At 43.8% G+C, this 25,502-nt stretch overlaps 1 protein-coding gene and 1 pseudogene across 2 annotated transcripts in view; both read right to left on the reverse strand.

Annotated features, from left to right (window-relative positions):
• Positions 1 to 9,059, reverse strand: part of LOC310784470 (spermatid perinuclear RNA-binding protein-like) — a gene marked incomplete at its 3' end in the record, with an annotated part of 141,010 nt that extends 131,951 nt beyond the window's left edge. The window contains exon 1 of the mRNA XM_083645463.1: positions 8,943 to 9,059. The remainder of the gene's footprint in view (positions 1 to 8,942) is intronic.
• A 14,351-nt stretch (positions 9,060 to 23,410) lies between these two features.
• LOC310784130 (cadherin-2 pseudogene) overlaps positions 23,411 to 25,502 on the reverse strand; it is a 2,673-nt pseudogene continuing 581 nt past the window's right edge. The window contains exon 1 of the transcript in view: positions 23,411 to 25,502. This exon is cut by the window's right edge and continues 581 nt beyond it. The product of the transcript in view is annotated as a cadherin-2 pseudogene (transcript).

The following is a 25,502-nucleotide window of genomic DNA, read 5'->3' on the forward strand; positions in this document are numbered from 1 at the left end:
TACACATTAGGGGTGCACCGATCAGGTTTTTTGCCACCGATCACCGATTGCCGATCGCCTATGGGAAATATCTGCCCAACCGATCATCGACCGATCACCGATTACCGATCACTGATATATAAACTCCTCAAAGAAAGTTTGGAAACGTTATTTTAGGTTGATTATTTCTCCCCTTTAATAATACCAATTGGCATTGTATTTTATATCGTTGGAAAGCCTGATTAGTGATAGGGCTTTTTTTTATTTAAAAAAAAAATATATATATATATATATATATATATATATATATATATATATATATATATATATATATATATACATATATATATATGTATATATATATATAAAAAATATCGGCAATCAGCCGAAATATCTGCAATCAGCCGATCGCATATTTGAGGTCAAAATCGGCCGATACAGATTGCTTGCCGATCGATTGGTGCACCCCTAATACACATGCATATAATACAAGACACTCAGATCACCTTCCCCCCCCCATGCTGTCACACTACCAACAACCAATTTCCAATATGCTACAGAGGAGCCATACTATGGAACACCTATATCAATATTGCCAAACATGCACCATACACTGTATATGAGCTGCTGCGTGGCAGAAAATAAGCTATTTACGTTAATACATGGTTAGCACATGCTAGTACGGCCTCTGTCCCAGGCAGTTGACAGAGCGGTGTCAATGCTGAGCGGTGCGTTCCAGCTCTGTACTATGTAACATCATTGTACTATGTCACATCATTGTACTATGTAACATCATTGTACTATGTAACATCATTGTCCTATGTAACATCATTGTACTATGTAACATCATTGTACTATGTCACATCATTGTACTATGTAACATCATTGTACTATGTAACATCATTGTACTATGTAACATCATTGTACTATGTCACATCATTGTCCTATGTAACATCATTGTACTATGTAACATCATTGTACTATGTAACATCATTGTACTATGTCACATCATTGTACTATGTAACATCATTGTACTATGTAACATCATTGTACTATGTAACATCATTGTACTATGTCACATCATTGTCCTATGTAACATCATTGTACTATGTAACATCATTGTACTATGTAACATCATTGTACTATGTAACATCATTGTACTATGTAACATCATTGTACTATGTAACATCATTGTACTATGTCACATCATTGTACTATGTAACATCATTGTACTATGTAACATCATTGTACTATGTAACATCATTGTACTATGTCACATCATTGTACTATGTAACATCATTGTACTATGTAACATCATTGTACTATGTAACATCATTGTACTATGTAACATCATTGTACTATGTCACATCATTGTACTACAGTATGTCACATCATGTCTGTTCTGGGTGACCAGCACAACATAAACCAAGCTGAAATAAGCTCCAGGCAGTTTGTAAGAAACCTGGAATTCTCCTTTAACAGCAGAAGGAGATTAAACAGAAACCATTACAGGAATCCAAATGTTCCTCTATTTAAATAAATTATCAAGATATTTAATGACACTGTTCAAATTTGATTTTCTCTTCTGAGTGGTTAAATCTGAAGTGATTGCAATTTTAAAGAGCCAGGCAGTTTCAGACAATGCATCGCATCACAAAACACTAAGAAGAGAGAAGAATGATGGCTGGGCTGATGGCAGCAGGCATCTCTCTGCTCAGGTTTCACTGCTTCACCTCAACAGCCTGGCCTCCTCCAACCAGCTCCATCACTACCAGTTAGCTGACACTGCTTCACCTCAACAGCCTGGTCTCCTCCAACCAGCTCCATCACTACCAGTTAGCTGACACTGCTTCACCTCAACAGCCTGGCCTCCTCCAACCAGCTCCATCACTACCAGTTAGCTGACACTGCTTCACCTCAACAGCCTGGTCTCCTCCAACCAGCTCCATCACTACCAGTTAGCTGACACTGCTTCACCTCAACAGCCTGGTCTCCTCCAACCAGCTCCATCACTACCAGTTAGCTGACACTGCTTCACCTCAACAGCCTGGTCTCCTCCAACCAGCTCCATCACTACCAGTTAGCTGACACTGCTTCACCTCAACAGCCTGGTCTCTCCTCCAACCAGCTCCATCACTACCAGTTAGCTGACACTGCTTCACCTCAACAGCCTGGTCTCCTCCAACCAGCTCCATCACTACCAGTTAACTGACACTGCTTCACCTCAACAGCCTGGTCTCCTCCAACCAGCTCCATCACTACCAGTTAACTGACACTGCTTCACCTCAACAGCCTGGTCTTCTCCAACCAGCTCCATCACTACCACTTAGCTGATAGACAGAATTTAGAACAATTTAAACGGAAAAAACGGAATTTGGGGAAAACTTAAATTAAATTTGGGAAAAAATCAAATGGATACAATAAAGAAATATGTGACTACAATAACTCGAGGCTTCAAAACAGGAATCCACATACCAACGAATAACATCACGGTGGCTAAGTCCATATTTTGATACAGTCTAACAGCCTAAAACACAAGAGTGCCTCTCAGACACTTTGATACAGTCTGTGCCTAAAACACAAGAGTGCCTCTCAGACACTTTGCCTGCACCATGGATTTACTGTTGAGAAAAGCTTGTGGATGTCCTTACCCACGGGGCAGACGGCACTAATTGAAAACAAAATGTCACACACACTTGATCCCCGTTTACAAGTGGAGCGCTGCTGCTTCCTCGTCAGCACTCGGTGGCAGGAGCCAGAGCGACGGCTCAGGTTACCGCTGCTATTTCCATTCCTCCAGGCAGCCAGGAGCCACCTGGCTCTGCTCTCTCCCTCCCCGCTGACTGTGCACACCCGGTGGGGTCAGGCCGGGGGGAAACCTGACCCTCTCATGCCGGTGTGGACGATCTGTCAGCTTCAGGCAAATGTGGAAAATGCAAATGCAACTCGCGGCACGCAAAACACACATGCAAAGTTGCAACTGACAGATAACGCTTAGTGGATAATAAAGGGGCAAAGGGGCGGGGGGAAACTTTCCGGAAATTGTCCATGGGAAGTTAAGCTCGGGAATTTTGGAAATTCTGACTTTTTTTGGCGTGTTCCCAATGTTCAAAGTTGGAAACTTTTCATGGGAATTAACAGGAATATATGGGAATTAACTAGCCTGACATTCAGACTGAATCGTCAATTCATAAACTCATGTCCTCTTCTAGTCTGAGATTGCAGTCACTTCAGAGGATTTCTATGAGGGGGCTGGCGTCGGTCTTCCCTAACCAATCACTAGAGACCAAGGTGTCCACGGCAACCGGCGGCTGACAGCACTGCACTATAATAGTAGTCATGCATAACAGAAACAGACACAGCAGGCTATCTCTACTTTGGCTACTAAATCTGGCAGTTGTAAAACAATTATATCAACGAGCAACGGATTGTCAAAATAAATTTTACCATTGATGAAAAACATGACTTGGACATAACAAGCAAGCTATGAATTGATCTATCAACATCCCCCTCGCTATCAACAGCTCTACTAGACCAGGCTGCACCGGGACATTTCCTTGGGCGGCCGCGGCCGCCGTAACGTTACTCCCCGCCCCAGACAGATCAAGCTCCACCAGGCAGTGATCTCTGACTGATTGACAACAGCATTAGCCAATCAGCGCCCGTGATTGTATTTTCAACCGGAGAAAAAGCTTTTGCACATGGCGATGCCAGACCAAGAAGAGCCAAATCCGCAACTGTGGAGTGGGCGTGGCTTCAAAGGTCCGGAGCCAGGCTAGGAATTAACGGGAATAAACTGGAAATGTGGCGCTAATTTATAAGATTTTGTTTTGTCATAATCTCATCCAGAGTGGCTTGCAAGTGAGCAGGTAGGGGGGTTCAATGTCTTGATTAGGGACACTTTGGCAGGACATTGGCTGTTATGTGACAGGTCCTCAAACTTCTAGCCCAACTTGCCAAGATGAAACATATGGACATTTCAAATGATTATAGTGACCAAAATGATCACAGTTATTATCAGTATTCTTGCGGTTTTAATAAAATGTGCTTAAAATGTTCAACAAGTATTTGATCGAAGTATTTGATGAAAAATACCATCACACACAGAAACCTTGCACACTGAGTCCAATGCGTTTTATTATTATTATGTTTGTCGTTCTATTCACAATACGAGACAAATATTATCTTATCTTATCTTATCTCACATCATTGTTGTTTCGTCAAGTTGTTTGCTCTATGGTTTTATGTCATTTAGATTACTGCTCTGTAGTATGGTCATCTGCATCCAATGGTCTACTCGGTAAGCTACAAGTAGCTCAAAACAAGGCAGCTAGACTAGTCCTGGGCTGCTCACGTAGATCTAGTGTGGTTGATATGCATGCACGTCTCTCATGGCTTAGTGTTGTGCAAAGACTTTCTGCCAACCTACTGATTTTTTTTCATAGAGTGATTCTAACCCAGACTCCTGAATTTCTTCACAATAACATAATTTATAGTTCAAATATACACACACACTCCACCAGAAGAGCAACTGGAGGACAGATTACTTCACCCCGACCTAGGTCTAACTACTTAAGGAAGGCTGTGTTTTATAGGGCTATAGTCTCATGGAACTGTCTGCCTGGTGACATTTGTTCCATCACAGGAAAGGCAGGTTTTAAAAAGAAACTTAGATTGTATTTATTTTCACATTAACTTGTATTTTATCTTATCTCTTGTCATATTTTGTGATGTCTGTTTTAGAGACTACATTACAGTATTCCAGTAATGTTCTATTTGATTCTAGTTTTACTTTTTCTATTTTCTAAATGTTTCTTCTTTGATCTTTTCTCTTACTCTTTGTGACATGTTTCTAGACATTCAATGTTTGTCTAACATGTAATGTATTTGTTGTCTTGGACCCCAGGAAGACTAGCTGACATCTAGGCGTCAGCTAATGGGGATCCTTTTTAATAAACAAATAATAAACAAATAAACAAATTTGTCCTCTCCTGTATCCACATTACAACATGACTGACAGGCAGCAGCGGCTGATCTGCTGTTACCATATCATACTGGACAGGACACAGGGCTCCATCAATGCTCACCTTCACCTCGCCAAGCCGGCTGTGGTGCGCTGTGGCCGGGTGCTGCAGCACAGCTCCCCGGGGAGAGGGAGCAGAGAGGGGCCAGTGAGGTGGAGCGAGCTGCTCAGACTCGGCCACACTCCTCTGTCTCTCTCTCCCCCAAACACAGACACAGACGGGTCAAACAGCTCGCAAAAGGCTTTTGACTGATGCGACAAAACGTAGAAAATCGAACCTGTTCCGAAAACTTTAATGACGGACGAAAGTTTCAAGAGTCAGTGTGAGCGACACAACATGAGGTCGTATTTATTTTAAAATGTGCGACAATTTTGGATGAAAAATACGGACTTGGTGTGCAAAAGCCTTAAAGATGTTTGCACACACAGTCCGTTTGTTTTCGTATGCGTCTCTTTAATCCGTCATGTGAAAACACAGAAGGGTCCCAACTCGCAAAAACCTATTGACTGACTGATGCGAAAAACGTAGAAAATGGAACCTGTTCCGAAAACTTGAGTGACGGACGAACGTTTCGGAGTCAGTGTGCAAGTGTAAGTGAATCAGTGCCGATTCCTCGTGAGTCCCGAGTCGTAGCGAGTAGGTTGGTTAAACTCACTCCCCCAGTATAAAAGCACGTTAATCAGCTCCGCCAAGGGAGCTAGCTCTCTTGGTGCAGTGGTTGGCGTGTCCGTCCCGTAAGCCGAAGGTCGGTAGTTCGAATCCACCCCTGGGCAAGCCCTTAACATGGGTTGTTGCAAGTACCACTACACAACATGAGGTCATATTTATTTTAAAATGTGCAACAATTTTGGGCGAACAATACAGACCTGGTGTGCAAAAGCCTTAACTCATTCACCGCCAATGACGTCTTTGACGTGTTATCAGAAATAGCCCTCCCCGCCAATGACGTGTTTGACGTGTTTTTGTTTTTATTACTGCAGGGCGTAGTTTAAACACTTCCCCAGCCTGTCACATGGTATCAGGTCCCTAGCATCTAAGACAACACGTGAACAAACACATACCGCAGCTGTTGTTTTGAAATTGAGCAAGAGGAAAAGCAGAAAACGGGTAACGCTTCCTTGTGCAGACAGGAGAAACGCCATTGAAACGCGCCTCGGCGCGCTGCACGAGCTGGAGTCGCCTTCCTCTGTGCCAGCCGGGAGAAAACGGGAGAAAGTAATCAAGAGATGTGTTTGATCATCAGAGGAATGAGGAAATGATCGATCAGTTTGCGAGGGCGGTGAGGACGTGTTGAATAGCCGAGGGGAAAACGGGAACGATCAGATAGCAGGGAGGATATGACAGGGAGACATGGACGAGGACGGGTGCAAAATAAACACACAACAGCAAGGCACAAGGCAGAAGCGGCAGTCACAGCAGCCCGCTGTCGTTTCTCAAGAGCTATTCAGTTGGTTCATGAAATCGCTGGGCTGCGTGCCCTCCAGTGTTGCTCCTGGCCAATCCCAGCGCCACAGGGCGTGGTTATTGCTTATCCTATGTGGGGTTAGAAATCTAAAAGGGGGATCGTGTGTGTGTGTGTGTGTGTGTGTGTGTGTGTGTGTGTGTGTGTGTGTGTGTGTCTGTCTGTCTGTCTGTCTGTCTGTCTGTCTGTCTGTCTGTCTGTCTGTCGGTGTGTCTGTCTGTCTGTCTGTCTGTCTGTCTGTCTGTCTGTCTGTCTGCACACTCACTCACACCGAGTAAACTGTATTGTTGAATGTAAAAAAAAAAGCACTTCATGTGTATATATATATATATATATATATTTTTTTTTTTGTCATTTGTGTCCTAACGAATAATATTTACATGTCTGATGTCAATACAGTTCAAAATAAAAGAATTGAGAGTGAGTTCTGCCTGAGATTGTGCCCTTTTACAAAAATTGCCTTTTCTCCTGTTTATTTTCTCAGGGAGACCTTTTGGGGGAAAACAGGGTGTATATAAATGGCTATAAGTAGAGTACAGAACATGCTAAAAGCTCACTTTTTTTTCCCTGGTGAACCCAGAGACGTACATCTTCATTTTGAGGTATTGCAAATCACTCTGGTGCTAATAGATAATTTACTGTGGGTCTTGAAAGATGACCAACAATTATGAAAATCTTTGGCCTGTGCTAAATATTGGCAGTCCTAAACTGGCGGTGAATGAGTTAACAGCTGCTGTCTTGACATTGGTTAGACCAGTGGTTCTCAATGTGGGGTCCGGGGACCACCAGGGGTCCTTGAGGAGGTTCCAGAGGGTCCTCAGAAAATGTATGAATTATTAAACTTCAGCATTATTTCATACAAGAAGTTAGCTACAGCAGTGTTTCCCATACATAAAGGAATTTGTGGCGGGCCGCCACAATAATATTTGGACCGCCACAAAATGATGTTTTTTTTTTTTACAGTGCACCTGAACGCAACATGCAAGATATCTGCTGAATAAGTGTCCAATAAATGTTCATGTCATTCTGGCCAATACTTCTGTTATAGCATTTCAGTCTGGAATATGGAATATCTTTCAATAATCTATGATTTAGCTGCTAAATTGTCAAATACCGCCATCTGCTCGCTACCCAGGCACTTATGTATGTACTTAACCTAACTAACTTAACCTAACTAACTATCAGGTGTGCACAACATTGTCAGCCTAAACTCCGGCTGACACCCCAAAAACCTACAATCCGCTACAGAAAAATGTATATTGTTTGTTTATTAACTGGCCCCTCGCCTTCTATCATTTCACGAAAGTGGCAAAGCAAGTTGAGTATCCCTGACCTATAGGGAGAAATTTAGTTTGTCATTGTAAACCCACAGCACAGTAATGATGACATGTTCTTACTTAGATCTAGCCTTTTAATTTTGCTCTTAAGCTTTCTCAAAGTACACCAAATTCATGCATTTTACTTTAAAATGTTTAAAAAAATCTTGCGGGGGGGCATGCCCCCGCACCCCCCTAGGGGGTCTGCGGTCCCCCACCACAAATACTCAAAATCCTGTGGGAAACACTGTACAGCATGTAGAAGAATGATCTGATCATAGTTTCACTCTCGTCTGTCCAACTATGCTGCAGCAGCAATACAGTCATGGAGGTCTGGACACAATCATATCTGCCAATAAGAAAATATTCTCAGATTTGGGTCTGAGAGACAAAACATGAAACCTCAAACGCATGTCCATGGATAACATGAGGGTCCTTGATATGAAAAGGTTTGACAATCACTGGGTTAGACCGACTAGGGAATGCATTTAACAGTATATAAATAATAACTTACTGTGGCATTAATTGAATCTTGAATAATATGTTGGGACTGAGCCGTTTGGGCTACCTGTTCATTTCTGAGAGGAGCTTCTGCCTCCAGAAAGAGAAGTAGACTTGTTATAAAGATAAATAGCCTCTGTGGACACCTCGCTAACAAGCACGTCCATTATTCATAAAACGGCACGAGTGGCATGGGGAGGCTACAGCTGAATGCAGGCAGCGGCAGGTCAGCACAGTGACGTTAAAGTTGCCCACTGATGCCCAGCTTGTGGACGGGACAGCCAGCCGCCCATAGAGAGCCAAAGTCAGGCCCTCTTCCGGTTTATGCATGCGAACAGCTTTACTTGGTCAAACTAAGCGAGAAGAGAGACCATTGACATTATTATTTTTAGACAAAACGTCTAAAAATCCGCATTTTTTTTGTCCGAAATAAATGTTATAGTCTCTCCTGTTTCTAAATATAGCTGAATCGCTTGCTTTGACAAAGTAAAACTATTTTTATGGGCATTTTACGAAACGTCTATGGGAAAAAGAGTGGCGGGTGAAATCCCTTGGTTCGTATGCCTAAATCAGAAGAGGGGGTGACTTTGGCTCTCTATCATTCCTTCCCTCCGCGCAGAAAACAATCGTAAAGCGGAGTAGCGGACACTTACCGACTACGAGCTGACGGGGGGGACGGGTGAGAAAGCTCAGACACCGACGCTTCCAAAGCCTCCAGAAGCTCTCTGTGTTGTTGTTGTTTTCCTCCAGAGATAGTCCGCTCTGCACGGTGTGTCTGTACCGGACAGGACAGCGATCTGTCTCCTCTCCTGTCCTCTCCTCTCCGGTGTGCCAGCCTGCTGTCAGGGACCGGAGGTAGCGGCTGCGCATGCGCTCAAAAACTGCGGGTGCGAAACGAAGATCGTGTATTGTGAAGATGACTCACTCGAACACAATACTGTTCATGTTAGTGACTGGACGTCACCTAATGCACCTTTCTCTTTATATGAAACAAGTAGGCTATCCGGTAGGCTGATAATGTAGCCTACAATGTGTCAAAATCCGTACTCGTGATTAGGGCTGGGTATGGTTTAAAAAATGGCAATACCAGTAAATGTGATACAGATACAACTAGAGTAGCCTACTTCATTCGATATAGCCATATTTGAACATTTTGGTGGCATCTCGGCACGTTGAATTGCCAACAACAACCACAAACAACTTTAGCCACACCCACTGTCAGTCTAAGGTCTGCCCACGTTTGATTTAAGCCACGCCCCCTCCGAGTACAGATACGGATACAGATAATTTAGTTGGCTAAACAGATAGGAGATAATGGGGTAGGCTAGTCCTTACGCAGCTCACGTGAGATGGGGGTTTCCCAGAGCCGTAGCTCCGCCGGCTATTGGTCCCTGATCGTCAAGCTGCACGATCACTGGACAGGCGATCTGTCAATCACCCCCTTTTCTATCATCTATTTTACTCCAAACGGGCGAGTTACAGTATATAAAAAATTACCCCAGTACAGTTGTTTTGAAAAGGTGAAATTAGCTATATAGACCAAAACCTTTTAACCTTTTAACCTCTTTTTTTGCATTTTAACATGATGGTGAATGGGAACGAGGGGACTTCTGAGCCCAGCCTCAAGTGGCCATTCGAGGAATTACAGCTTTCGGGGTTACCTCATGGGAAAAGGGCAGAGCTTGCCCTCTGCTCGAAACACACACAAGCCAGTAATACGCACATGCACACATGTACACACGCACGCACACACAGCATAGATGGGCGGGCATACGAACGCACGCACGGCTCGGATTCTGCACAAAACTGCACCGCTTAGTTCAACACACGGGTGTGATTTTTCCCCTACTTGAGTGTGAGTAACTGTGGCATGATTCAATTTCCCCTCGATAAATAAAGTGATTCTGATTCTGATTCTCAAATACCCAAGCTGCAACCTCCAGAGCTGAAAAATGAGGCCAATGCAGACGTGCCAAAAACTGCAGTTCCTCAAATGGGCACTTGAGGTTGGCGGCAAAAGCAAGGCATTCGACCCCCGCGGTAAAATGCCCAACTTTAACAAACATGTTTACAGCCTGGTAAAATGGAGGGGGGAGGTTTTTTTCTCTTTAGCTAATTTCACTATTCATGACAACAGTAGGCCTACAGGGGGTGGATTTTTTATTAGCCCACCTGTTTTATAGTCTATCTGATACGTGCAATTTGCCATTGCGCAGAGCAAAGCCAATGAGTGACGTGGCATCAGCGTGCTCCTAAACAGCTGCGCAGCCAAAAGTGTCGTGTGACAGCTTGATTTTTCACCAGGCTTCACAGCAAAAGTTCAGCAGCACTGCAGCTAAATTGTAGCCTGGTAAACCAGCCCGTCACGTGAACTCACATTTCATTTGGTTCTGCGTGACGGTCTGGTGACGGGAACATGGGCGGGCGTAGTTGCCTTGACAGACAACTCCTTCAGGCAATCAGCGTCGGATCCAATCAAACCCAAATCCACTCGGGAGAATGGCAAAAACATATTTTACGCCGAGAATCTCCGCGGTTGCGGCGATACTCCTGTACTTGTTTAATTGTTGTTATTGAGTCTATTTCTGCAATAACTGCACTTTATGGCTGTTTAAACTAGACAGACGCTGACATTACTCTTCGAGACGATCAGGCAAGGAGGCGGCCATTATTGTTTTGTTAGTGCAGTGCTAGTGGCGTTCCTGATTGGCCAACTTGCGTTGTCAATCACAGCGCAGTCGCTGATTGCCTCCCCCCCCCCCCCCCCCCCCCTTCCCCGGCTTTGGGGCCAGACCGTCACGCAGAACCAAATGAAATGTGAGTTCACGTGACGGGCTGCTTTACCAGGCTAGCTAAATTGAACTTTGACCTCAAATTATGCTGAGGTCTTCGAGGCTGAGGGCTGAGCAGCAGTGTTGGGAAAGTTACTGAAAATTGGTAATTAGTTACAGTTACTAGTTACTTCTCTCAAAAGGTAATTTAATTACTTTAAAGTTACCAGTTACTTCAAAGTAATTAGTTACTAGGGAAAGTAACTTTTGCGGTACTTTTAAAAGTCCGCTTCGATTGTTATTAATGCACACATTATGTTAGTGTTGCTGTGCCACAGTGTGGCATTGAACCTTCGCTTATTGGGGAGGCTTATAGCCTATCAAGGTCAGTAGCCTCTGGGGCTCTGGCTGCAGCTCTCTCCCCGGACTAGGTCTGAGGATCAGAAACTGGGTAATCCTCTGAAGTTGTCCGTTATTTTCATGTCCTAAAGTAACTAGTAACTAGCCCAGTTACTATTTTAGTAACTGTAACTGAGTTACTGAATTTGAAAAAGTAATTAGTTAGATTACTAGTTACTGAAAAAAGTAGTTAAGTTACAGTAACTAGTTACTTAGTAACTAGTTACTCCCAACACTGCTGAGCAGTGACTGTGGGTGGCGCTAATGCACGGTTTTAATTTGTTTAGCAGAGACAGAGTGCGCAGTCGGGGGTGTTCAGCTTGTTGACGCCTCGCCTGACTGCACTCGAGTCGGCTGCTCTCATCTTCTTTCCAGGCGAGGCAGTAGTCAACTCAACTATGACAAACTTCAGGCTTCAAAATGGGAGAACACAAACCAATAGGTGACGTCATGGCAGCTGTGTCCATACTGTGTGTCCCGCACCGTTTTCTCTAGTCGGCTTTGTTGGTGGCTTTTCCGGCCGATTCAACACGTCGAGTGTCGTCGGTGAGAGAAATCCCTCTGATTAGCTGGTCACTGGTCAGCTGGTAGCGAAGCAGTGCAGGAGAAGAGAGGGCACACACAAAATGATCTGCTCATTTTCCAACTATATCTGATCATTCAAAATAGACTTGGTCTTTGGGAAAGCCTCTTCGGCCTGTCGCTGTATGATCACCCATATGTGCAGTTTGTCCTTATTTTACACCTCCGCCTCTTCCTTTCTTCCACAAGCAAAAGACCAGCAAGGTCTGGTCAAAATGGTAGGCAAACGCTACTTTGTTTCATGAATCAGGTCTCACAGGTGCAGAACGTAGCCTACATGCTAGCTGCTCGTTCGTTGGCGGTCATCTTGGTTCTGTGTCCAAGTGCAACTTTTTGCCCTGACACAGGAGACATTAGGTCACGCGTCGTTCGGCCTCTAGTTGCCACTAGTGCTGGTGTTTTCGATGATATTTGTGGTACTCGTAAAGAGAGGCAGAGTGGTAGCTTGCTGCTTTTTCCTTCCTCTCAGGTGCAAAGACAGAAACCAACAGAGAGAAGGCAAGGCAGTCCAGGTAACAGCTGGTGACTCAACGCTACCACACACACACACACACACACACACACACACACACACACACACACACACACACACACACATCAGTGGAGCTGAAGTGGCTGCGCTGACAGAGATGACATGTGACAGCTGATATTTCAGAGCTGTGTGGTGCGAGAGCTGATATGTGTATCTTCATTATCATCACTCTCTATCTCTGTCTCTCTCCTCTCTCTTTCCCTCCCTCTCTTTCTCTCTATCTCTGTCTCTCTCTCTCTATCTCTGTCTCTCTCCTCTCTCTTTCCCTCCCTCTCTTTCTCTCTATCTCTGTCTCTCTCTCTCTATCTCTGTCTCTCTCTTTCTCTCTATCTCTCTCTGTCTCTCTCTTTCTCTCTGTCTCTCTGTCCCTCTCTCTGTCTGTCTCTCTCCTCTCTCTTTCCCTCCCTCCCTTTCTCTCTCTCTGTCTCTCTCTTTCTATCTATCTCTCTCTGTCTCTCTCTTTCTCTCTGTCTCTCTGTCCCTCTCTTTCCCTCCCTCCCTTTCTCTTTCTCTTTCTATCTATCTATCCTGTCAACGAGGAATTATCTTCTGTTGCGGAATGGTTTCAATCGAATAAATTAACCCTCAATGTGAAAAAATGTAATTTCATGATCTTTTGTAATGTTAATAAATATTATCCTATAGAACTAGCTCAAATTTTTATCAATAATGCTGAAATTGAATTAGTTCAGCATAGTAAATTTCTAGGGGTTATTATAGATAGCGGGTTGAAGTGATCTTATTATTGACCTTGTCTCAAAAAGATCTGCGAAAATGCTTGGCATATTGAGGAAGGTCTGTCCATTAATTCACTCCTCAGCTCATTTAACCTTATATTATAGTTTTCTGTTCCCATTCATTAATTACTGTAACATTGTCTGGGCGGCAACTTATCCTACATATCTCAACAAATGATTGATCATACCGAAGAAATATCTAAGATTTATATCTCATTCTAATAGATACGCTCCTTCGGCACCCCTCTTTAAAAAATATAATATATTACCCATTGACAAAGTGAATGTTTATCAAACCTGCTTATTCCTACACAAGTTTATATATAGGAAACATGATCTTCCAGTCACCCTTCAGTATTTGTTCATTCCCACCACAAATATTGATCTTATATTGCTTTGAAAACACCACATGTAGGTGTCTTTTGTGTTTTAGTTGAATAAAACGACATTTGATTGATAATTTTTTGGGTGGTGTGATCAGATAGTCACATGTGTGACGTGTACTCCACGTGCAATGACTACAATTATTGAATGCCCATTTTTTTTAAATATGAAAACATGTTTATGTCACATAGTATAGTATAGTTTTAACCTGTAGTGTGTGTGTGTAATTGCCAATAGCAAGCGCCCTTTTATTGTATTTATCACAAGCTTCCTGAATCCTGTGGTGTATGTAACTGAATGCAGTGTGTTCTGGGTAAACTTACATTATCCTATCATATAAAATATATACCTGTCTCATCGTTGGTTGGAATCATCAAACTGAATTAGCGTTAAGTGCAAGGCAGCCTCGGCCCTCGCAATGCAAGTTCTAGTATGAACGTTCAACATTGAGGACAGTAGGCTATAAGCTGTAGCTTACAGAGTAGATGTATGCACACTGCACCCACAGTCAACATAAAGTCTTATCATACATGATCTAAAATAATACCTGTCTCATCGGTGGTTGGAATCATGAAACTGAATTAGCGAGGTAGCCTGGCACAGCAAGTTCCAGTAGGAAGGTTCACGTTGGCAGTATATATGACAGAATGCAGAGCCTAGTGGTTAAGAGAAAGAATTCTGAAGCCAGCGCCCTGGGATTGAATCCTGCACCAGGTTGTCTTTTTTTTCTCTGAACATAGCCGTTGTGGGAGCAGCATATTTCGACATTGTGGGGAAGGAGACGATCTACGTCCACCGGCAGTGCAGGAAACGTCATGGACGTTGCTAAGATTTCCATTCTGGATATATAATTACACCCTGACTGGACATAGTGGTTTGACGTGGAGAAGACGGTCGTTATACGTGAAAATGTTGGCTGGTTAAACGAACACTCACTTCAGATGTGGACCAGTGATGTCATTTCTGCATGAATGACATCACTGGTCGCATGCGTCGGCATGGTGTGTGCCTCGTTGAGTGCTGTCTTCGGCTATTCTAACTGAGTTTTTAATTGTATTTGCCGTTTTTATTGAAGCCTCTATTTCACTAAAAAATTTAACTGATGACTAAAGCCCTGTGCTATCGAACTCCCTGAGTCCGCAAAACTAGGCTGGGTTTCCTGGAAAATCTCCCATTCAAATTGACAAAGGAGCGCCTCACCTATCTTGGCTTGACCATACCCAGAGATCCTAAACTAATGACTTTGTTTCAAGACTTAAACACTATAGAAAACTGGAAAATCCTGCCCCTCTCTCCATGATTGGCCGTATAAATTCAGTTATGATGTTTCTCTTCCTAGGTTCCTTTATCTTTGTCAAAATCTTCCCATCTTTCTCACATCAGCTTTTTTCAAAGAAATGGACTCCGTAATTCTGTCCTACATCTGGAATTATAAGACCCACAGAATTAAAAAAATTAACTTGCAAAAACCGAGGAGGACTGGCCTTACCATTATTTAGGCACTAATTCTGGTCTGCCAATGTTAGGGCTCTGATGTAGTGGTAGCAAGGGACTCCGGGTAACTTAACTTCCAGGGGGCCCCTGTGGCTGATAATGGAGGCCAGCTCCATTGTCAACTTTTCCTTGCCAGCTATGCTATTTGCTAAGTTAGAGAAACCTGGGTGGGACCTTAGAAAATGTAAGTTTAAATTTTGTCATTTTGTTTTGAGTCTACCAGATGTTTCTGTCCACACACCAATTAGTTTTTTGCACCCATGGTCAGACAAAAACTACCATGCCTGGAGTGAGAAGGGGCTAGTTTCCACCAAAGACCTATACATAGATGGTAATTTTGCATCCTTGGATCTACCGATGAGGAAGTTTGAGTTGCCCAGGCACAAACTAGCTTAGATTCTTGCAAATCAGAAATTATGTTCGATCCAAGAGTCACACCTTTGAAGCGCTTCCAAATTAACATGCTTTTTTCTATGTATTGCTGAGCCCTCCTCACTCCAAGCATCTTGGGCTCTATTCTCCCACAGGCCATCGGCGCTATTACGGGCCTTAACCGCAAAAAAACGTGCCTTGCGCCTGTTTCGGCAAGATAGCAATAGGCTTTAGGCTGCCAAATGCGCTTTAGGCCGAATGGGCGTGGCGCAGTCCCAAAGTGGGCGTGTCGGCGCTAAATACCAGCCTAGTGATATCTTGGGACCTGGCGTACATTTAGCGCTTTGCGCTTTTGAAAAGCAGGCCTATTCTGTGCCTTCACTGCCTCTTCTCTGTCACCCTTCTCTCTCTCTCTCTCTGAGTTCCCAGCATGCATTGTGTTTCTCCATTTCGCTACTAAATAGCAACCAAATGAGCCAAAATAGATATAAAAGGTAGTTCTAAATTAATGTGTAATGGTAACACAGCCTGCCATTGTCAACATTTCAATATTGGACCAAATAAAACATCGAAATGAAAACACCACCCTATGTGAAACATATATGTCCTCCTGGGCCTATATATACCCCTTGTCGAGTTAACGTGATTTAGAGAAGTAACAGCGGAACGCGCTTCTGAACGCGCTTCTAATGGCATCTGCTATACTGTGATGTCCCTCCAATAACTTGGCCCTATTTCACATTTAGTTTTACAATAAAAACACATTTATGCAATGACTTGACATAATGTAGGCTATATTTATGTGCATCATCCTTCCTGCAGCAGGCGAGAGAAAATGATATCTTTCTGGACAAACTTTCACCAATCTAATAGGCTATATTTTTCTAGCTGATGCATAGAACATTATTTTCACTTTGATATTGCTATAGTGTAGCGTATTTACATGCTTGCAGTATTTAAACTGCAGTTAGATTGGTTTGAGAAGCATCGTAATATGGAATAATAGCCGATATATGGAGACAGACGGGATGAAGGGAGGTGGGGGGGGGGGGATCAGAGGCTTGGGTTTCCTCTGGTTTTGCGGGACCAGTGGAATTGGAGCTAAAAAGGCAAGCGTGCCATTCGTTTATTGCACTTATCCAATGAGCATGACAGTGCATAATTTTACGCCTAAAAGGCGTGGTTGTAATGCTTTGGGCTGCATCTAGCGCCAGCACAACGATATCAAGTGCGCCTGTCCACGCCCACTGCTTTGATCTGCGCCTGCCGCTCGGCCTAGAAACTGCGCCGATGCAACGATAGGGCCCCTTATCTCTAGATTTGCATGTCTGTTTGACAACTGCAACACAGCCTCTACTGAGAGGATTAGAGAAGCATGGCAGGTGGAACTTGGTATTGATCTATCTGACATTATATGGGAAAGGAGTCTGTCTGTGGTACAACTCTGCTCAGTTAATAGCAGACACCAGCTGATCCAATTTAAAGTCACTCACCATCTTCATTACTCCAAGCATAAACTACACAAGATCTTCCATTCTGTCTCGACCTGTGTGACAGGTGTCAGGTGTCAGAGGGCACAATATCTCATGCCTCCTGGTTCTGCCCTTCATTAACGGGATTCTGGGCCAAAATAATTGATTGGTACTCTAAGGTCCTACAAAATAACCCTTCAGCCGGAGGCAGAACTCACCATCTTCGGCTGCTCAGAGTCCTCTCTGAACTTCCCTACAGCTGTGCAACAATCTCTGACACTGGGGGACAACTGCCGCCAAAAGACTATTTCTGAAGGAATGGAAGTCCTACTCTTCACCTTATTTTCAGGTGTGGCTGATGATGATGGATATGATCTCTGTTATAGAGATGGAGAGACTCAGGTCCCTGAGAACCACCTCGCTTCGAAGGTTCTCAACTATCTGGGACCCGTTTTTGGCATTCTTTGACGAGGTTAAGAATGAGAAGTGACTGAGGTTAGGAGTGACGGTTGGCTCACCTGACTGGTATCTCATGGACCCCTTGTCTTGGATCCCATGCACACTATCTCTTAAAAACAAGCACCATGTTGTAATGTTGGATGTCAATGATGTATGTATTTTTTTCTTTCCTTTCTTTTCACATGTGTTTGAACCTGTTTGTCTTGTTCGTATATTGTTCTATATATTTTTTTAAATATATACTGTTGTATATATAAAAAAAACTAGGCTGGGTTAGTTTTGAGCCCTGGGTCCAAGTCATGCGGGTGGAGGGTGAGGGGCGAGGCTCGGCTGCTCCTGCTTTCCGTCGTTCTCGGGTAAAACCTGAGATTTATAAGACCATCGATGGCAAGGTTGTTGTGGAGGATGAGCTACTCAACTTCCTGCTGTTAAAATCAATACTTTAAGCCAAGATGAGATCCTCCTGCTGGCGACAAATACTTTTGACTCCGAGGGGATAGAGGCATCAAAGAAAGTACTGCTTGAGATCTGCAGCGACTCACAGGTGCACTGCGTCTCCCACAAAGGGGCTCAGAAGGACGTCAACAACATAAAAATTTGCCTCAAGTAATGAAAGTGCTTGGGGAGAACCTTCCCAGATTTGTCTCTCATTACTTTGATGATCTGGGTGAATGGAGCAGATGTACACTGAGGTATGCTCTTTGAAGTGCATGGTGCAACTTCAGGCTGATGTCACTGGAGAGTTGAACGCTATGGGGAGAGCAATCGCCGAGTGGATGCACTGGAGCGTCACACTGATCTGGCTCAGGACGGACATCAGCACCACTGATGATGTCAGATTTATGACATCATTGATGATGTCACAGTGGGTTTTCATCAGTGGGATTTATGAGGGACTTATGACATCACTGGTGATATCACAGAGATTTATGGTTTTCATCAGTGGGATTTATGAGGGACTTATGACATCACTGGTGATATCACAGAGATGTATGACATCACTGATGATGTCACAGTGGGTTTTCATCAGTGGGATTTATGAGGGATTTATGACATCACGGATGATATCACAGTGGGATTTATGACATCACTGATGATGTCACTGTGGGATATATGGAACAGAAAAAGTGGAAGCAAGCAAGATCAAAGTCAAAATTGTGATCAACAGTGGAAAAAGGAGCTTCTTGGTTTCTTTTTAGAGAAAAATGTAATGCAGAAGTGTTGGTACACAGGTAACCTGCACAGGTTTACAATACAATGTACAACTTCAAAAAATATGAGACACGGGCAAGAAAAACGCAACGTGTTTCAACCTCACTGGTCTTCGTCAAGCTGTAGCCTAACAGTGGGATTTATGACATCACTGGGATTTATGACATCACTGGGATTTATGACATCACTGATGATGTCACAGTGGGATTTATGACATCACAGTGGGACAATCACAGTGGGACAGAGACAAAGAAACAAAGAGAGCCCTAGCTCCATGGGTATATTCACATTAGTAGTCTTTGCCCATACAAGGACCCTTCTGCATGACGTCATTTCGTCTTTCCGGTTTTAGACATGTATGTAGATTACGCCTACCGTAGTCATTTTTAAACTTGCCAAAAAGCTGTTTTCAAGCAAAAAAAAAAAAAAAAACTGTTTTAAAGTTTTAATATTTTTTTGGTGAGAACGTTACATATATGTGACCAGTTTATCAGAATAAGCCTATTTGGAAATTATTAAGGAGCAGCGAGCAGCGAGGAAAACACTGGCTGTGCTGACACCGGTCGGACTAGCTATCTGTCAAACCCTACTGTAGTTAGGCTACTGGCAGTGAGAAAACACTGTCAATGTGCTTTTGTAAGTAACGTTAAATGCCGACCGGGTACAGCCATCGGCTCCTCGCAGCAGTAACGCTATGAACATGTAACTGAAGTTGGCCGCAGCGTAGCTTAATTCTGAATGTTGCCAAACTTCATTCATTATTATAGTGACGTTTTGTTTTGAAATGAACCGGAAGAACAAAATACAATTGCGTGTAACGCGGAAGAGAGAGAAAGTGGACGTGGTGAATAAGGTGAATAGGTAGTGGGCAATGTTTTCCGTTTCAATTTTTGTCCCACTGGTGACATCACTGATGATGTCAAAGGTATTGTGACATCAAGTCACTCCCAGTCTCTGTGCAAAAGTTATTTTCAATACGGGATAGCAAGTATGATCTAAGAGGTGTGTACAAGTTTAATGTGCAAAAAGCCAAAATAGAGATTAAAAGGAGATGTGTTACTGTTGGGGTGAAAGTTTGGAATGATGCACATATTTGAAGATGTGTAATTCTATTTTGGTTTTCAAAATAATGGTTTGTGAAGCTATTTTTGAGCATTATAAGTGTGAATGAATTTTCTGATGCTGTTTAACTTTTTTCTGTGTTGTAAATTACTTTTCTGTTGTTGTTTTTCTTTCATTTTGGAGGAGAAATTAATTGATTAGAAATTAGGTCAGGCATAATATAAGCATTTTGCTTCTTCCTGAACCTGTTCAGTCTCTGGGTGTTGACTTTGTTTATACTATAATTTTGTTATACATATAATGACTGAATAAAAACTTACACAAACTTATAGCCGCAAGCGGCGATAGCAGGGGTTCAAGCCTTGCGCAGATGACAAAACTTGTGATTTTGACTAGGACATCCTCCTTGATATATCTCACAAGTTTCGCGATCATCGGATAAAACAGGTGTGGGTTACGGCCTTTTTTGTGTTAGGCCACGCCCATTTCTGGCGTTTATGGCGCCCCCTTTTGGTCGAATTGTACAACATTTTACACACAGGGTCTCCTATCATCTCTGAACATCTCCAGCAAGTTTCGTGAAGATTTGTTAATCGGTCATGAAGTTATGACAATTTAGCTGAGAGGCCACGCCCTCTCACAACTTTAAGAATCAATATTTCCGAAACGAAAGTAGATTTAAAAAAATCCATTGATGCTTCCTGGTGATTTCCTGGTGATTTTGGTGGAAATCGGTCAAACGGTCTAGGAGGAGATGTTAAAAATGTGTTGTCCAAACTTTTCAAAATATCTTTAAAAATTTCCAGACGGACCTTGATGGTCCTTATGGCAAATGTGTAGAGCAAGTTCACCTGAACATCTGGAAAAAAAAAGTTTGAAAATCGGACAAATGGCGTGGAAGTTATGTCCTTTAACGTAAAACCTTCAATTATAGCGGCACCTTCAGGCCGATTCGAAAAATATTTGTTGACCAGAAACCAGCCACCAATATCTGTCATTGTGCCAAATTTCAGGTCTCTGCCATTTACCAACTCACAGGAATTTGCGTCAAGGCAGATGAACAATGACAACGCGAATAATAAACCAGCATAAAAGCAATAGGGTTTCAGCCCCTTCTGGGCTTGAACCCCTAATTATTTATTATCAGTGATACACACAAATGCACCCATGCGCGCGAATAGAGCAGGCGAGGCTATGCAGAACTGAGCTGCGGGGCCAGCCTGGTGAGCTGCAGGGCGCGCATGGGCTTTACAACAGCATGCCTAGTTAAAAAAACTAGGGATCTCGCTCGCATAGCGCGCTTGATTCCCTCGATTCCTTCAAAATTTCAAAGATGGCGGCCAATCTACCCAGACGGACCTCATGGGACACAATAGCCAATTTGTTCAGCATCTTTTGACCAACCGATTGAATTTGATCAAAAATGTATTGGCTAATAGCGCCAGGATGAAATGACTGAGGGGGCGGTTATAACTTGGGAGGGGAGGGGGCTGATTCTTTTTTTTTTCAAATTTTTTTTTTTTTATATGATATTTTTATATCGTAAAACATAGGTTATATACATAGGTTATATGCCTATTTCTGGACTTTTTAACCATAATAACCTCTGAAAAGCGCAATAACAACACAAGAAAGACTACTATTCAAAATCAAATAAAACATTTATTTCACAGCAGCAGATTAAGGCATTAATAGAGCTGAGCTTTGCATAACGTGAAATGTGGGACCTGTCTGGATTACTCTGAACATATATGTCTATATGAAAAATCATAGAATAAACAATTGCTGCAAAAATTGACAAACAACTAAACAAAATAATAGCCAGTCAGTGCCAGGTTCATTAAATTAAAGAAATAAAGTGATCAGATGCGTTGTCTCCATCTTTCTGCTCATGGCATGCTGTGTGCTTGGGTGCAGCTGATTTCTCTCTCTCTGTGCGTGTGTGTGTGTGTGTGTGTGTGTGTGTGTGTTTTAATCACTACAACATGCAGTGAGGTTCAAATTTATAGCTACATCTCTGAGTGTCAGAGTCTCTGACACCTTGTGACAACCAAAGCACAGCAAATAGCGCTTCTCTGCCAATTCTGAAACAACAGAGCTATGTTTATAGCCTATATATCAACTTAAACTGATCAAATTTGATAAAGACTGCAGAAACAGCAGCCGAAACATGTCAGGTACAAACATTGCCTAACTGGCCTTTATAGATGAACTATTCTTAACTCATTGAGTGCCAATGACGACTAAAGTCGTCAATTCGGATAGTAACGTTCAGTGCCAATGACGACTAAAGTCGTCTATTGCGTTTTTTGACGGTGGGACGTGGATCAAAGCCAGATCCATCTCCTGTAAAATTTTGGGGCATGTTGAATGTGTATAACCTATTTTACCGACCCATTAGGTGGCGACAGTGCTCTCCAGATTAGAGAAAGGCGAGGAAAAAAGAGAGAAGAAGTCATGAGGAAACGGAAATCGCATCGATATGCATGAAGCATAATGTTAGCTGTGCCTGTGAACAGCAGTCAATCTGCTGCCACAATTGAGCCCCTCCGTCTCCGCTGCGATAGCCCCTCCATATGATTTAGTTGCCGACACCAGCGTCTTTCTGAAAAGTTACATTATTCTCAGCTGGGAGCTGGCGACACGATGTGAAAAAGCGGGGTGCAGCGCACTTTTCAGTGCAGAGCAAACGCACAGCAAACGCAGCAGAGCAACCAGAGACACTCCCACGGAGGAGGAGGAGGGGGGTGGGGCACGCAGGGCAGCGTACAACCATTGACAGTAAACACAGACCCACACAGCAGGCTCGATTGACAGAGACAGGCAAACAAGCTAGAATATCTGATGCCCACCAGCAGTAAATCAAGACCAGCAAGAAGGTGTAGGGTCTGCGCACGCAGGGGCCAGCGCTGCTGGTTGCAGCTAAAAAATATTATTTGGCCAAACAAAATTCCTTTGTTTTCACTGTTTTATTGAAGGAAATTATTTTTGAGGTGTCACATCAGAAAATATTAGCTTCAGAGTCAGTCATGTGCTTGAAATGCTTCATTTCACAAAAGGCTAATTAACTCAGCTTCTAAATTGAAACGTGTGTTTTTGCTCAAATCCACCTATCTTCTCTGGCTGATAACTAAAGAACGGAAAATGATATCAATAAACTTTTTTTTGCTGATGATAGAAGAGAGTCTCCTCGTTCTTTGTGCGTGTTCGGTGTTTACATAGTAATATCACACAATATTTTGTGGGCCTCGAGAAATCACTGAAAACGCTCTGAAACTCTGGCACTGGGAGCGTCCGTTCTCCAAAAGTGGCTGGCACTCAATGAGAAGAGGATTTTATTTTTTATTTTTTTTAAGTGAGGGGGCAGAAAATTGAACTGAGGGTGCGCCGGGCCCGTAATAACTGCCATTTTCCACCGGATCCTTAAACCAAATTATGAGCATTTGCTGTGAATACCTAATAATAATATTATTATTGGCAGATATGTTACTAGAAAATTACTAATTATCATCACTCCGTCGGGAGAATATTGGTATATCAGAAGCTGTCCACATCCATCAACTTTTCTTCATCATTTGTCTCTCTCTCTCATCCTTCATATGTGTGTGTGTGTGTGTGTGTGTGGGGGGGGGGGGGGTGCAGGTTGTGTGTCCTAGTCTTTTCTTCCGCCGTACATGTCTGCCAGTTTTCTGAAGTGAGGTCCCCAATCTTTGAGGTAATCATAGTCCTGGTCTCCTTCGCTGGTGGAGGAGTTGAGCGAGCTTAGGGAACCAGCTGTGGAGCCACTGCCCTCGTAGTCGAACACCAGCAGGGAGTCGTAGGGAGGAGCGGTGCGGTCGTTGTCTGCTGCTTTAAGTCCCTTGTTGATGAAGTCTCCAATATCTCTGGGGTGGGGTGCTGCTGACCTCATGGGCCTGATGGCATCGGGCTCTATCGTGTCGGGCTGCAGGAGCTGGCTCAGGTCGTAATCCTGATCTTCCTCTCCTCCACCCTCCTCATTATACTTGAGGATGTTGTCTCTCATGTCATCCTCAGGATCGATGACAAGCTCCTTGGCCCGACGCTCTTTATCGTGGCGCTTCATCCACACCACAAACAGCAGCACGAGAATGAGGAGGATGATGACACAGAGGATAGTGATGATGGCGCCCATGCCCAGACCAGCGGCCATGATGTGTTGCTGCTCGGTGCAGTCTCCATAGACGTCGCACTGGCACACTTTGACCCGCAGGTAGGAGGTGGTGGACATGGGTATTTTCCCTGAGTCTGTGATGATGATGGGGATCTTATAGATGCCACTCTCAAGAAAGCCGATCTTCAGACTCAACTGGGCATAGTCACCACTGAGTCTTGTGATGGTCCAGTTGCTCCTAACGTCTAAGGGCATATAGGCCAGCTCGAAGGCAAATGGCCCAGCGTTGGGGTTCAGATCTCTGCCCAGTGCAGTGAGGTTGATGGCGTTGGGTTCTGGCTTCTCGCAGACCTCCGCTTCCTGGGGGAACACGTGGGGAGCATTGTCGTTGATATCCAGCAGGAAGATCTGGAGAGTTCCAGTGCCACTTGATGGAGGCACACCGCTGTCTGAAGCCAGAAATGTTGCATTGTACAAACTGTTCTTCACATAGTCTGACTCTCGGTCCAGAATGGCAATTGCTCTGATACGACCGGTGTTCGGGTCAATCCTCAGCCAGTTGGCTGGATCCGACAATTTGGAGTATCTGATGCTTTGCTGCATGAAGTGATCGGGGTCCTGGGCAGTGAAGGTGATCAGCATGGACTCAGGCATCATTCCCTCCTCCAGCTGGATGAGTTTGGGGTTGGGCTCAAAGTAGGGGCTCTCATTGACATCTATCACCCTAATAGAGACAGTGGCTGTGGACTGGCGAGGGGAGTGGATGCCTCTGGCCAGGGGAACCTCGTTCTTCACTTCCACCATCAGTACATATGTCTTGTTGATTTCATAGTCAATATCCTTGACGACAGTTACCAGGCCCTCGTTAGTGGTGTGATCAGTGGGCACAGAGAACCTGCCAGTGGGGTCACCCCTGGTGATTTTGTAGACAGCATTCCAGGCTAGGGTGTTGGGCTGGTCCTTGTCAGTCGCCGTCAGGTTGGCCACAATGACATTCACACAGTTCTCATGCACCTCAACGAAGAACGTCTCAGCAGTGAACTCTGGTGCATTGTCGTTAATGTCAGTGACTCCGATGACAACAGTGGCTGTGTTGGAGAGACTATCCATGGGGTTGCCGTCCATGTCAGTGGCCTGGATGATCAGCGTGTACTGAGGCACTTTCTCTCTGTCCAGGCCTGCTACCACTGTAATGATGGCTCCTGTCTTATTGTTGATGGTGAACATATTGGACGTCGGACTCTCAGGATTCTGAGACAGGATCTTGTAACGCAGAATCCCATTAGCTGTTTTCGGGTCGTCTTTGTCAACAGACGTTACCATCATAACAAATGTCCCTGGATTGGAGTCCTCAGGGACGGTGCCGTTCCAGATCTGATGGATGAACTCTGGCCTGTTGTCATTCATGTCCTTGACATTGATTACAAAGTCAATAGAGCCCTCTACCTGGCTGCCGTTCAGGTCTACTGCATGAACATGCAGATGGAAGTTGGAGATGTGCTCTCTATCCAGGGGCTTGTTGACAGACAGCATTCCAGAGATTGGTTTGATGATGAAGATGCCCTTGGGGGGTTGGTCAGCGCCAGGGCCAGTCACAATGAGAGAGCGAACA

The sequence above is a fragment of the Poromitra crassiceps genome (genome assembly GCF_964638095.1).
Source record: "Poromitra crassiceps genome assembly, chromosome: 10".
Taxonomy (NCBI): Eukaryota; Metazoa; Chordata; class Actinopteri; order Beryciformes; family Melamphaidae; genus Poromitra; species Poromitra crassiceps.